The sequence below is a fragment of the Aythya marila genome (assembly GCF_965140915.1).
Source record: "Aythya marila genome assembly, chromosome: 9".
NCBI classification, from domain to species: Eukaryota; Metazoa; Chordata; class Aves; order Anseriformes; family Anatidae; genus Aythya; species Aythya marila.
Window position 1 is genome coordinate 246805 of NC_139050.1, and position 14847 is coordinate 261651.

At 42.8% G+C, this 14847-nt stretch overlaps 1 protein-coding gene and 1 long non-coding RNA gene across 12 annotated transcripts in view; one reads left to right on the forward strand and one right to left on the reverse strand.

Annotated features, from left to right (window-relative positions):
* The window catches only part of AGTR1 (angiotensin II receptor type 1), a 32007-nt gene extending 24593 nt beyond the window's left edge, over window positions 1-7414 (reverse strand). For 3 of the 10 annotated variants that reach the window (XM_082767249.1, XM_082767253.1, XM_082767248.1), the window contains exons 1-2: window positions 7277-7334; window positions 2303-2416 (exon numbers count right to left, since the gene is read on the reverse strand). The gene's annotated coding sequence lies outside the window, so the exon portion shown is untranslated. Of the gene's footprint in view, window positions 1-1994; window positions 2134-2302; window positions 2417-7276 lie in introns of all 10 variants that reach the window. The other 7 variants (XM_082767255.1, XM_082767250.1, XM_082767252.1 and 4 more) reach the window with 6 other exon arrangements.
* Window positions 1-14847, forward strand: part of LOC309881382 — a 260443-nt gene that overhangs the window by 23509 nt on the left and 222087 nt on the right. The gene's annotated exons all lie outside the window — the stretch shown is intronic.

The window sequence follows — 14847 nt, forward strand, 5'->3', positions numbered from 1 at the left end:
TAATTAATTTAGATATTCTTATGGTGGGAAAATACTGCATTATGGCACTATGCCTCAGAAAAGCCTTTTTTAAAAAATGAGAATGTAAGTAACAGCCTGGAGGGAGAAGTTTAAAAGATTAAAAGCAAAGGATCAGCATGGAGGCTTCCTAATGAATACCTCATTAGGGTCAGAAAAGGGAAACCAAAGGCAGAAAGGAAAGAAAACAGCAACTGGTAACTGAAAGAAAACAGTAACTGGATAACTGGTAAAGTACAAGAGTTCACTCAGACAAAAAAAAAATAATCTTTTCAAAAGGGTAATGCTGCTAAGCTCTAGATAAATTAGTAGCATTGTAACTGTTAGTAAGCATAACATGGAAAACATAGAGAACCAATTGTGATTTCACTTAAACAAAACTCCTGTTAAGGGCACATCATTATAAGGACTAGGTGAAAATTCAATGAGTAGCCAAATATAAAGACAAGCAATGAACCTGTGATTTTGACACATGTCAATTGGACTACTGAGGTACTAAGGGGTTAATCAGAGAATGAAAGCTCAAATACAGACACCTTAATACAAGTCAGTGTGAGAGATATTACCGCCCATGCAAAAAGCAGATATTGCAATCCCTAGTGCTTTGTCTGGAAAGCAGCACACTTAATAGAATGATAGCAAGATAGATGTTCTGCCAAATGTGTATAGCTTGTTTCCTGTTTTTTATCAAAGTAAAATTTATTGGTCTATTTTGAAAATAAAATTCATCAGTGAACTCTTTAACATCCTGGCTCTGAGACTTCTCCTGTGGGTACCAAGGGCCAGTAATATAGCTAGCAAAACCAAGAAGGATGGTAAAACCCAAAATGGTGAAATGCCCTTGTATTATATGATCTCTTGAGCATGTCAGTTCCATCACCCTGCTCCCCACTCTCTCCAAAAAGAAAAAACGAAAACAATGCTACAACAAATAAACCCACAAAACCACACAAAGCTAACCTAAGGTGTTGTGAATCAGTGCATCCTGAGTCAAGTGCACTCTTGATTCTCAAGCACAGGTGACTGCAAAGATCCTTGGGAGGTGTAGCACTGTGCCCTCCAAAACATGCCATGTGAGCTTTACTTCAGTGCTAGGAATATTACTGTTTGAAGTGAGAGCATGCTTGGGTATGTGGCTGCCCTGTACTGACATGACTTTTTCACTGTATACTTCAGAGCACTTGGTGAAATGGAGCAGCATGATAATACCAATATTTAAGTCAAAAGTATTTTAGGGCCCTTGTCTCTTCAAGAGCTTTTTTGAAAGCACATGGGTAAAGAAATATCCTTTACCTAAATGAAAGCCTGATTTGAGCAAGAACTGCAACTGTCCTATGGTAATCTGCTAATATTAGCAAAGCTGATGTTGGCTAATAACCAAGTCAATAGTAAAACAGGGACATGTCCAGCAGCAAAGCTAGAGTTTTACTTTGAAAACAAGCGTCTTCCTGCCTCATGTTTTCCCTTTCTGATTGTTACACCTGAAGTAAAGAACCTGAGGAACAAAATCCTGCACAACTACCAGAAACTGAATGGTATCAGACTAGCTCTTGGGCCCATAAGGGGAGAAAAGGAGGCAGGGGAAGAAGGAAAATCATCTGAGTCTGAGGTAATGGGAAACAGAAAAGACAAAAAGGCTTTTTTTTTTTTTTTTTTTTAAAAAGACAAAAAGATGAAAGGAAGACATACATACTCCTATAAACTCAGTTTGGGAGGGACATGCATGGTTTCTAAATAAACAAGTTCAGTTTGCATCTTGTACATCATGCGCTGGCTGCTTCAAGCAAAGGCTGTGACAATACAGGGTTAAATGGAGGATGACTGCCAATAGAACATTTTTAGGGAAGTCAACTAGTGCATTTTTCTCCCTTGCGTAAGCCCCCCAGCATAAGGGTACAGCTGTTCAGTGGTTTTCTGGAATGTTTTACTATTTGCATGAGTCCTCTGAGCTTGAAATGCTGAGGCACAGTACTCACATTCAGCATATCCCTCTCAATTTTCAGAGAACTGAGAGGACTTGAAACTTGAAAACTGAGAATTTCTTGTATTTCATCTACTGATTATTAGGTACCAATAGGAAACAACTGATCAGTATCAGATTATTCTTTTTTTGACCTAGAAATAAAGGAACAGATTAAATAGGTGAAATTAGGCATTTGGTTAAATCATTCTTTGTTCTGGCCTTAACTCTAATTAAAGCCTTCACCTCAAACAGTGAAATACTGTCTAAGTATTGACCTTCCCCAAATTCAATACCAGTTGCTTTAAATATTGCCAATGTTACCTTTGTTACCCGCTTTTTGTCTTGTCTTCAGTCATGCCATTCAGTGATGCATTGCCAATCTGATTGTTCTTTCCTGCTGTGAGATAGTCTTCAGTTATTACCTATTTTCTGTGCCTATAAGAGAAATGCTACTCAACTACAATAAAAGCAGATAAACACCCCAAATAGTAACCAAGCATTCTAGCCAGAGTTGTTATATAGCAGATACCTGGACAGTTTTGCTATCAAGCAAAAACCAAATGGAATGAAAATTGTAAAAGATGCTTGACAGCCCCAAATCTGTAGTTCTTTCAGAAGGCAGTGCAACAGAGAATAGTAACAGCATGCCATTCTGAGCATGTTTTTCTACTCTTAGTTGCAATTCAGTTGAAAGCTCAAAGTAATTTTAGTCTAATCTATCATTTATCTGAGGATAAGTCAGTAAATGATTAGACCAGCCATTCTATTTTATGTGCAGTCTCAAACAATCACAGCTGTTAGGATTTACAGTAAAGATAGCCTCTCTTCACTTGCCTGTTACAGTTAAGGTTAAAAAAAAAAAAAAAAAGGCAAGCATCATAACTTCTCCTATTTGTTGGTTTTGTTAAATTCCCCAAAATGTTCAAAAATTACACAAGCTTCTAGAGTACATCTGTCAATTTTTTAATTTGGCAAACAATAAGTTTTAGAACATGGTATAGAACATAGTATGAGTGCTCTGAGTACAATGACTCTGTATTGTTGAAAGTGATCTATTGTTGACGGAGAGTGAACTGAAAGAAATATTGCGGTTACCAAAAGCTTACTGGCTTGCTTTCACTGTAGAATTTTTAAGACCAGAAGGAGGAGGTGCAAAATGATACCACGATTAGGAACTTACTCTGCAATAGCAGTTGTATATGGCAAAACAGCTTCGCTGAAACCTTTCTGATCTTCAGGATGCAGTATTTGGACCCCCTACATGAAGTCTATACACTCTTAAGCTCTAAGAGAAAATCCTGTTGTGTCTACTTAAAACTCTCAAATGCATTTGAACTCACTTTGTGAGTATGTGCAAAAATTTCAACTTTGCATAAAATTTTCATTCCAGAACTGCTCTGACTCACCTGAAAGACAGTAACAATTTCAGAATGGAACCTTCCTACATTGTGTCTTGATAAGTAGCATGGGTTCAGTTCTCACCAAGAGCAACACTTCATTCCTGCTAGGGTGGTGGAAGCTAACCCTACATGAGTAAAATAGGGAAAGACTTCCTTCCACTCTTCCCTCTTCTCATAAGCAACACATTTTCCATTTTGTCTTCAGAATTCTACAAAATACTAAAAATGTCTCTACAATTGCTTGGCAATTTTCTTTCACCTAGCTTCTCAAACCTGATAGTAACAGAGGCTGACTTCTTAAAAATGCTACAATTTCCCTAAGGAAGAACTGTCAAAAGTCAGAGTTACTACCCAATACTGCAAAATTACTAATTAACATTTCAGAGGAACACAGGGCAGAACACAACATAAGTGCAAATGACCAGTACATTTCTGATAGAATTGTTGCACAACTGAGAGCATGAGGCACAGACATCAGCAGTAAGCTAGGTAAGGCTTAAAAGCTGAAACGAGTTTACCTAAAGGTTATTTTGATAAACACGCAGTAAGAGTCTGCAACGCAAGTAGACTGCCATGTGCCTGTAGTAGGCAGGCTTATGCTGCCCTGTCCCTGCTCCTGAAGCTGGAAGCCTTCCCAGGTTTGAAGACTGAAAGAATTCTCAGATTATACTTTCTGCAGATAAATGGTTTAAAATGAATGGATGCAAGAATTTGCAAGGGGTCTGAAGTGCAATTACCCTTTAGCCAGTCTTGGAGTCCAGAAGAATTAATGCTGGAATGCTGGTACTTACTTGACTTCCTTTTTGCCTTTCTGCTCTGTCATTTGTTGGAATCAGTCTGATCCAATTCCCCAGCAAATAATTCCCCACCCAGCAGTCTCTTTCACACAGTCTGTGCTGTTTCACTGACCTGTCCAAGCTCCCTTCATTATAGCTAAGGAAACTGTGGGTGTTTTGTTTGGACCTCTCTTTAGGTTAGCATTTTGGTTGCCAGAGGATGCATGTTGATTGATTGCTGGTATTCCTGTCACAGGTAGGTGACAGTTTTATTTTGCTTATCCATTTGGTCACTTGCTTTGGCATATCTAATATACCATCCAAACATCTATTCATATCTCAATGAATCTTAATAACCTATGTCCCCAGCTCAGCTTTAGGTGTAATACATTCAGATTTAAATTTAGTCTATTTCTCCTTTTATAGAGGTGACTCCTGTAAGAAAATAACTATTGACTTCACAAAAAAACACACAAGATTAACCAAGTAGAGTGAGTCTAACATAATAGTAGGTTAAAATAATAGACAAATATCCATGTTCTCTACCCAACATGTGGCAAAATTTGACCTTTCATGAAGCTACTAAGGGAGAAAAGGACACTTGAAGCGTCGGATGCAGAGATGCATGCCAGTGACTCAAACAATCGGGTGGTTCTCATTGTGATTAGATGCTTAAAATTTGGACAGTAATAGACCCAAGGGAGATTATGAATACTTCTGGTGACATTAGTAGCTTCTGGACATCCAAGGGAAAGGAGAGGGAGTGAGCAAATGAGAGCAATCTGTAACTATTTGAAACATTTTCAATCAAGACTATACTTTTTGCATAAATACGAGTTTAACTGGGACTGTGAGTTTGTGATTTATGCAAAACTTTAAGCTACCACATTAATCAGTGTGGCTGTAGTAAGAAACCATAGAAGTGAAAGAAAAGAGAACTCCCTAAATGCATTCCCTTATAGAAAACAGAACAAAATTACTGCATCGGAGAAAGCCTAGAAGTGTAGGAAAATGCACTGGCTACCCACTATCTGAAATGAAAATTTTCATTTGACCCTCTCCAATTCCTATCTCCATGTCTGCAAACACAGTCTCTGTTTTGAGCATATTCTGGAAAGTGTAAATAAATCATCTTTGGTGTGCATTTGCCTCTTTTAAGTAGTACTCCAAGTAGTAGCAAAAGAAATGAGATGCACTTCCAGATCTTTTTAGATATTGAACATAATTAAAAATGGTAATATTCACCAGGGAGCAACTACAAATCTCACACCTTCTTGTCCTAAACAGGTTGTGGAGTTGTGACATTTTAAACTGAAAGGCAGTGCTCTCCTCACTTCTGCAGTGCTGTATATACTAGCATTTCAGGCTGGTATTTGCTGTATTTTAAGGCAGTAGCTTCTAGTTGCAGTTTGCACGTGCTGTCCAACCCAAGCAAGGTATTTTTTTTTCCAAGCAAGAAGGCAGGACATCTCATATCATTGGAAATGGGCCCACTTTTACCTACTCCAGTGTAAGAATTAACTCTTTCCATCTATTACCTTGGCAAAATTAAGGGGAGAATGAAACCAACTATTTCATGGTAAAGATGACTTCCATCTCTTAATTGCACAGGACCACTTTGCTTTTTCAGTTTAGTAATAAGCTAGGAAGCACACCATAGAAATCACTGATTTTTCTCTGCTATGTAGTTCAAGCTGTAGAGAGAAGTGTACAGAAACACCACATTCCTGCTGGAAAGGCACATTGCTAAAGTTCTTTAAGTTCTTAATATATGAATGAGAGCTTATTTTTGTAGGCACTTCATGGTTTTGAAAGATACTGTAATTTAAGAGATTATGATGGCAACAAGCAAAATGAGCTGCCAAAGTCAGGAGCATGAAACATTTGTCAGGCACTAAACCAGAGCTAGGAGAGCCCTTCTAAATCACCATGGTAATTAACCTACTTCAGGCCATGCTCAATTCTCCTTGTTCAGGCAAAAATCTAATCATATTAGTGGTGCAGGTTCACGTAAGTAAAAAAAAAAAAGATGACAGACCCTGCTTCCCCCCTCCCTGCCTCCAAATAAACAAAAAGCCTTTCATCCCTTCTTGATGCTTGTGATTTTACTGGGTCCATTTACTAGATTGCCTCATGCTATGTCACACCGCACACTTGAGATACATAGTGCTGCTTATGGAAGCGATGGAAATTTACAGCAAGCTGTAGCATGCTTTGGACAGAGTCCTGCTGTCATTTATTGCCATACAACTCATTAATTCCAGTGGGTTTGTAGAAATATACACGTTGGCAAGATTGAATCCTGCAAATTAATGCTCATACATACTGTGATCTAGTTGTTGATTTGCTTCTGTATCTGTAATTAGCTGTTAATAACTTAGTATTTTTTAACAGATGGAGAATAGGAGGACAGTAAGTGTTACAGAATTTCACCTATAAAGGTCAAAGAACATATTGAATTTAGTTTTATGAGTTGAAGCTGAGTTGGGGAGCTGGCTAAGGGACAAGTCTGGTTATGGAGACAGCATGCTACCCCATTTTTGATGAAACAGGTACCAGTTGCTAACTGGTGGAAGTTGTATCGCCTGGCTGCTACATTTTATTTATTAATTAAGAAAACAAATGTTTGCACAAGTCTAAAAATTAATCAGCATTGCTTTCAGTGATTTTTGATTAATTTATCTCATGGATTTAGCACAGTAATGAAAACTTCAAGTGCTCCTCTGATCTTGCCCAGAGCGAAGGGGCTGGCTGCTGCGGGCTTGCGGAGTCGCCTCACTGGGGAAAGGAGGTGACTGTTCCCAGCACCGCACCTTCTGCCAAGGGTGCCTTTGCTCTGCCTTCAGGCTGGTGCAGGCCAGGAGAGCTCATGCAAAGGGCACGGTCGTGAATGTGGGGGACCTTTATCCGTCTCCAAAACCAAGACAAACGCGTAGTGTTGGCTTAGCGAGTGGGTCTCGAAGCGCAAGCCGCCCCGATTTAATTGCCAGCAGCCTGCCCTGCCACCTACGAAGGAGCAGAGCGGGGGAGCAGCAGGACGCAGCGCCCCGACCTCCAGGCGCCTTTCTCCCCCGGGGCCCAACAGCGCGCTCCCGGCCAGCCCGCAGGGGCTGCCTTACCTGGCTCGGCGGCGGCTGGCCGCCGCGGGACGGGACAGCCCCGTGACTGGGCTCGCCGTGCTCTCCCTCCCCGGCCGCACCGCTCCTTTCGCTCGGCTACGCGGCCCCCGGCTTTATAGCGAGGGGCGTTGCGGCGCAGCCCTGTTCGCCGCCGGCTCTCCCCACCCCTCTCCCGGGACGTGCCCCCCTCCGACCCGGCTCCCTCCCACTTCCAGCCCCCAGGCCACCGGCACGCCCGCGGCCGGAAACCCCTCCCCGCTGCGGGCAAGGGGGCTCGGGGGTGTCCGGGACAGGACGGGACGGGATGGGACTGGACGGGCGTCTCCGGCGCTGCACAGGGCGCGAGGCTGCTGGTTTAGAGGCAGGAGGATGCTCCTGCCTGCGGCTGGCCGAAGGAGCAGCCACGAGGCGTACAAACGTTTGTAGTCTCTCTAGGAATTCCCCGGGCTGCCCGCGAGCACACCTGAAGTGATCTGATCTGATCATCGTTAGCGAAGTTGCGATATATGCAAAAAGGCGCAATGAATCTGACAAACTATTCTCAGGGAGTGGGGCGGAGAAGGAAGGAGGTCTGTTACCCCCTTTGGAACGGGCGTCCCGGGAGGTGCACTCTTCAAGTCACTGCTGACATGAAAAGACTTTGTGAGGGATTCTTTGTTTCTTTTTTTTTTTTTTTTTTTTTTTTTTTTTTTTTAATTTTATTTTATTTTATTTTATTTTATTTTATTTTATTGTTTCTCTTTTCTAAACCTGGATCTGGTAAACAGAACAGGCAGGGTTTCTGACATTGCCATGCTCACCAGGAACAGCGTTTCATGAGTTCTGTTTTTATTTTAAGCTCCACGGTTACAGACAGAGCTAATGCTTCCAGTGAGAACTGCCCTACTGCACATTGCTTTCTAGTCTTTTATACATCCACTGCATTTTTGAAGGTCCTCTTAAGGAAGATGTGGTGACCTAGGATGGGACTGGTAATGTAAATTTGCTGTGGCTAAGAGTGATCAGGATTGACAGCAATCTTAGTGATGAGAGCAGGCACACCATAAGGAAACATTTGCATTCTGCAGTAATAACTCTGCTGGAATAAAATTACTCTTCAGCATCTGCAGGTGTATTATCAGCAAGGAATTGGCCAGTTATAATTTGTTTTTAAAAGTCTCTTAGCTAAAATGGAGGTTTGGATAGAAATACAGAACTGAGGTGTATTGCATGAACTTAATTGTTCCCGGATGGATCACGGGTGTGTTACATGGAGCCAGTAGCTCACCAATGATAAAGTCTTTTGCTCTGACCTTATTTATGTCACATCAAGAACAAAACATCTGCATTTTCATCAGAACAGTCAGGATTGGAACCATTTATATTGGCTGCTTGCTGCCCTCCTGCACTGGGGAAGTTTGTAATTGGCTTCCTCTCTGAGGAGATCATGCTGAGGTATCATCTAATGTGCACAACTTTGTGTGTGTTGACAGATTTAGTCCCATGACAAGGACTGGAAGCCACTGCCAGTAAGTACTACTCAGGCCTTTGCAGTCCCTGAAGCCAACTACTGCAGTTTGCTCTTTTATTCCCAGACATGTTATTGGTTGTATTAAGTGGGGCTCCTGACATGTGGGACACATTTATTCTATCCAAATGTTTCTTTGTATGTGTGATGTGATTACACAATTCCAATGAGTATCAATGTATCTGGCAGATATTGCTGGGGTAACAGGCACAACTCTGTCTCTCTCTTCCATGGTAAAATATGCTGGATGAAACTGGTGGGGAGGAGACCTCTGTAAGGTGTTTACCTTACCCTGTAGCTTACAGGGGTTTGTCCTCAAGTGGTCTAACAGTTCTCCTAAAGCTGAGCTGAAGAAACTGAAGCCAAATCTCAATGCCCACATCAAACCCTTGCTATTTAGAGTCCCAAAATGTCCCCGGATGCCTGCAACCAGTTGTTCCCTTTATTACCTTCCATCATCCTGTTGTTTTAGGAAAGGGATAGCAAAAGTAGATGATCACTGTACTTTTACTGGAATAAAATCATAGAATCCTAGAATGGCTTGGGTTGGAAGGGACCTTAAAGCCCATCTAGCTCCAACCCCCTGCCAGGGACACCACCCCCCAGGTCAGGTTGCCTGGGGCCCCATCCAACCTGTCCTTGAACACCTCCAGGAATGGGGCTTCCACAGCTTCTCTGGACAACCTGTGCCAGTGCCTCACCACCGTATTTTTTATTTATATAAAATAACTACTGTTATTTTTATTTTTTTTTTAAATATATGTATAAATTGATTTTGGTTCTACATATCTTTGTTGAGTTCAGTCCACTTCTGGAGAGTATTCACATGAGAGAAGATGTAATTTCATGTAATTTTAGGAGAATCTCCTCATTGCTAGGAGTTTTGTGTCTGGAATCTCAGTAACAGATTTTTAATATGATGAGCACTGAAACACATACTCATTATAGACATGTGGTTTACAAGAACATCCAGTGAATAATAGACTTGATGACTAGAATTCCGTTTTCATTGAACTGTGTAAATAAAAAGCCTTCTTCCTTCCAAAATTGAGTGAGGTGCCTGTAATGCAGAAAGGGCTTTGGGGAGTAGGTTTTATTCCACTACTTGTGTTAGATTAAACAACTCTTGAAGGTGACTGTGCTGGGCAGTTTGATTTGTATAAAATCAAGTAGATACCTCTTCCAATAGTGATGTTTACTAAGATCACTAGTACAATATTGAGAACAAATTGTTTATAAACTTTAGTGTTTCTTCACTGGGACCTCAAAATAACATTGTCTTTAAAACCTCTGATTTTTAGTAATATGTTTGTAATGTTTTGTATCTGAAACTTGCAGGTGTTTGTTGTTGTTGCTGTTCACATTTTCATAGATTTTTTGTTCTGCAAGAATGAGAAGAAAATATTTTATCTGTTGAAAGCTGTCATTCCACACATGGATCCCTATGGCACAGGACTTCAAGAACCAGGCTTTAGGAAAGTACTGCAGGCTGTGAGATTTGTGGCATGCTGCTTCTAGTTGTTATTCTTTTTTATTATGTATTTCTGTTGTATTTTCCCACTGTTGGTTATGTCAGGAAACTGATTGCACTTTTGCACGTAGAATATGGCTGTGCGCTTGCTTAACATAGAACAAGTAATTCAGAGGCAGATCTGCCGCTGTACTGGAAACCCCTACATGTCCTGGTAGCAAGCTGATCTGAGCATGCTGAAGATTTGCCTGAAGATGAGAAAAGTTAAAAATGCTTCTTTAGGAACACTTCTAATCAAAAGACACTCCTCCTATCATAATGAGTATTTCAGTCATGTCCTGTTTACACATCTAAATATTTCCCGAGAAAAGGGACCAGGAATTGATCCCAAGTCACTGCATCTATTATTTAGAATTTGTCATTCTCTTTTGTTAATGAACTGCATTTTCAGTGTGTGTTCTCTTGCTGTCTACCACAACTGAAAGTTACTGGAAAATGTTGAGTAAAGAAAATTTTGAAGAAAGGTAAACACTGTGAGTCTCGCTGCCCTGCTCTTGAACCCAAGCTTGTATAGCTGTAGGACTAAATGCTAGCAGCTTGTCTTGTAGGAACAGGAATGTATGTCACTGCTGTCATCTGCGTGAGACTGTTGGAGACTATAAGCTTTTGCTAAGGCTAGAAGGCTCTGCTAAGGGTAATATGTATTTGTGTATGTCAGAGAAGGAGCAAGTGTGAGAGGGAGGAATGTGTGACAAGTGAGAGAGATCATTGGTAGACTTCTGAGCAGCAGTGGTATTAATATCCGCAAGGTCTGCCTGTCCAGGGCTATGGAAATTTACATTATTATTTCTTTTCTGTTGAGGTTCTCAAGTAATTAAGATAGTTAATCTCCTTCTAGGAAGGTATGCAGTTTAACTTTATTCTTTCTCAGCTTTTATGTTTTAATTGTATGCCCTATAGTCATTGTGGCATACAGCAAAATGGGGGGGGGGGGAGGGAGAGGGGGGCTGAAAAATGCGAAGACTCCAAGGAAGCCAATGTTTTGATTCTTGGCATCTTCTCAGCACTGGAAAGTTTAATTGGTATTATTTTGGTAGATAAGTAGTAGATATTTTGATCAACTTATGTGAATTTAGGAAGCTGAACTGAAGTGAAAGTGTTGACATCACTTCTTAAATTTTATAAAATATGGTATGTTATGTACTGCTTTTTCTGTCTAGGTGGGGTTTTTCTGGGCTGTTAGTTTAACAACAACTGCTTTGGGAGTTTGGACCGTTGAGTCCAGAAGCAGACATAATGTGGAATGTGCTTGGAGAGCAAAGACTGCCATGCAGGTGGCAGCAAGGGCAGGCTGCTGGCCCTGGCTTAGCATCGCTGCAGGCCTGCAGTGGGGCTGTGGCTGGGCAGTGAGAGCAGTGTGTCCCAGCTGTGGGCAGCTGCTGCTTCTGCTGGTGAAGTAGTTTTTGATGGTGGTATGGGCAGAGGAGAGAAGGAGACTTAGACTTTTTTTACTTCCAGAGTAAGTCCTTGCTTGATGAAACTGTCAGGTCACCAGATTAATGCAGAACTCTGGCCCTTCTCCAGGAGCTTTTTCTCCTGTCTGCATCAGAAGGAGGCCGTCTGCCTCAGTGCAGACCTCCTGTCCTCCTCAAACCTTGTCAGAGCTCCCAGGGATCTGAAGGAAGCTGATGTGGCAGAGCCATATCATTTTTTGCTGTCTTAAGAAGTGGAAGAGAGAGAGGTAGAGATCTCTTTCTGAGGTAGGGACCCCTACATCAGCAGCAAGTGCTGGGTCCTGCGCTGCTGGGAAGCCAGACCAGAGCCAGATGAGCCCAGAAGCTGAAGAGGGCTGGGCTGGGCTTCCCGAACTGAGCCCGTTCTGCTCTACAAACTTTTCTCAAGGGTTCATGACATAAAGTTCGTCCTGGAAAATCCTAGACAGCAGCATTGAAATATGGTACTGTTCAATGAACACGTGCTCTTACCTCATTTCTGTGGCTGCTGGCAGCTGGCAGGGCTGCAGTGCAGTCTGGCTGTTGGGTGCAGGTGCAGACGGGCTGTGTAGGATGTGGAAAGAAAATGCAGGAGGCTGCTTCTGTTGCTCACACAGACCTGTCCATCTGCATAGGCTGGTATAGGACTGGCAGGGCATAAACCTGTCTTCCCACGTGAACAAAATATTTGAGACCAAGCTGGATGTGAAATCAACCCTGGTTTGCAGGACTCAGTATTTATTTTAATATTAAAGCAGGCAGGTATGAGGTTATTTTTGCTGCAGGATGTGTTTCTTTCCTGTGTTTCCGTCCCTTTCTTTATCTTCCTCATTTGTCTTGTTCGTGTCAAAGATCTAGCATTTTTTTAAATGAATGAAGCACACTCTTGATAAGGAACCTTTTATTCTGCTTCTCTTCCTGCTGCCTTTCACCTGACTGGGGCAGGGAGAGCCAAGACGAAACATCTTTTATATGCCCCTCAGAAATGTCAGGCTCTTGTAAAACCATTCCATTTGTGAGGAATCAGATATTTGGAGTCCTTTATATACCCAAACATGTTGCTTTGCTTTTGGAAATCAGCCTTTTCCCCCCAGACTTACAGGATTTACTTTTTAATGGTGTTTCATTGCAGGCAGATGTATCATGTAGCTTGGCTTCGCTGTTTAAATCTGTCTTTGTGGATGTTCACACATTCTGCGTGAACATTCAATGTTCTTTCTGGGAACTGGCAGCAAAACACTGTATTTGAAATGCATTTTCTAAATGCTACATGCTATTAAGTAAAAATATTACACAGATCATGCCATTCAAAGCATTTATTTATTTTTCTTTTTACAAACTGCAGCACAGGACACAGTGAATGCTGAATATGATCATTATCACAGAATCACAGAACTGAAGGGGCTGGAAGGGACCTTGAAAGATGATTGTGTCCAACCCCCCTGCAGAAGCAGGTTCCTTAGAGCTAGCCTGCTCTAGGTAGCCTCCTAGGTAGGTGTCCAGACAGGCCTTAGATATTTCCACAGAAGGAGACTCCACAGCCTCCCTGGGCAGCCTGTTCCAGTGCTCCATTACCCTCACTGTGAAGAAGTTCTTTTGCATGTTGGTGCGGAACTTCCTGTGCTCTATTTTGTGGCCATTACGACTTGTCCTGTCCCCACAAACCACTGAAAAGAGGTTGGCCAAATCCCTCTGTCCCTCACACCTCAGGTATTTGTACACACTGATGAGATCCCCTGTCAGTCTTCTTTTCTCCAGGCTGAACAGACCCAGGTCTCTCAGCCTTTCCTCATAGGAAAGATGCTCCAGGCCCTATATCATCTTTGTGGCCCACCGCTGGACTCTTTCCAGGAGATCCCTGTCTTTCTTTTACTGGGGAGCCCAGAACTGGACACAGTACTCCAGGTGAGGCCTGACCACAGCAGAGAAGAGGGGGTGGATCACCTCCCTTGACCTGCTGGCCACACTCCTTTTAATGCACGCCAGGATCCCATTGGCCCTCTTGGCCACGAGGGCACACTGCTGGCTCATGGTCAGCCTGTCATCCACCAGGACCCCCAGGTCTTTGTCCTCAGAGCTCCTCTCCAGCAGGTTGTCCCACAGCCTCTACTGATACGTGTGGTTGTTCCTTCCCAGGTGCAGGACTCTACATTTGCCTCATTTGGTTTCTTCCTGCCCATCTCTCCAGCCTGTCCAGGTCTTGCTGAATGGCAGCACAGCCTTCTGGCGTGTCAGCCACTCCTCCCAGCCTTGTGTCATCGGCGTACTTGCTGAGGGCAGACACTATTCCTTCATCAAGGTTGTTGATGAAGATGCTGAACAAGACTGGACCCAGGACTGACCCCTGGGGAACACCGCTTGTCACAGGTCTCCAGCTGGACTCTGTGCCACTGATCACCACCCTCTGAGCTCGGACAGTCAGCCAGTTCTCAATCCACCTTGCTGTCCACTCCTCTATCCCACACTTTCTCAGCTTTGCTATCAGGATATCATGGGAGACAGTATCAAAAGCTTTGCTAAAGTCAAGGTAGATGCCATCCACTGCTCTCCCCTCATCTACCCAGCTGGTGATGCCATCATAGAAGGCAACGAGGTTGGTCGAGCACGACTTCCCCTTGGTGAATCCATGCTGACTACTCCTCATAACCTTCTTCTCTTCCAATTGCTTGGAGATGGCATCCAGAACAAGCTGTTCCAACACCTTTCCAGGGACAGAGGTGAGACTGACTGGCCTGTAGTTTTCCGGAGCCTCATTCTTGCCCTTCTTAGAGACCGGAGTGACATTGGATATCCTCCAATCTTCAGGCACGTTTCCTGTTCTCCAGGACCTTTCAAAGATGATAGGGAGTAGTTCGGTGATCACCTCTGCTAACTCCCTTAGCACATGTGGATGCATCCCATTGGGACCCATGGATTTGTTTGTGTTGAGCCCACTCAGATGCTCCCAAAGCACTCCCTTGTTAACAAAGGGGGAGATCTCCATTTCCGAGACTCTTTCTCCTCCCTCCAGGGTCGAGGAGTCCTGGGGGGGAGTCCCTAAAGCAAAGAAAGCATTCAGTATTTCCGCCTTCTCAGCATCTCCCGTTACCAGGACACCAGC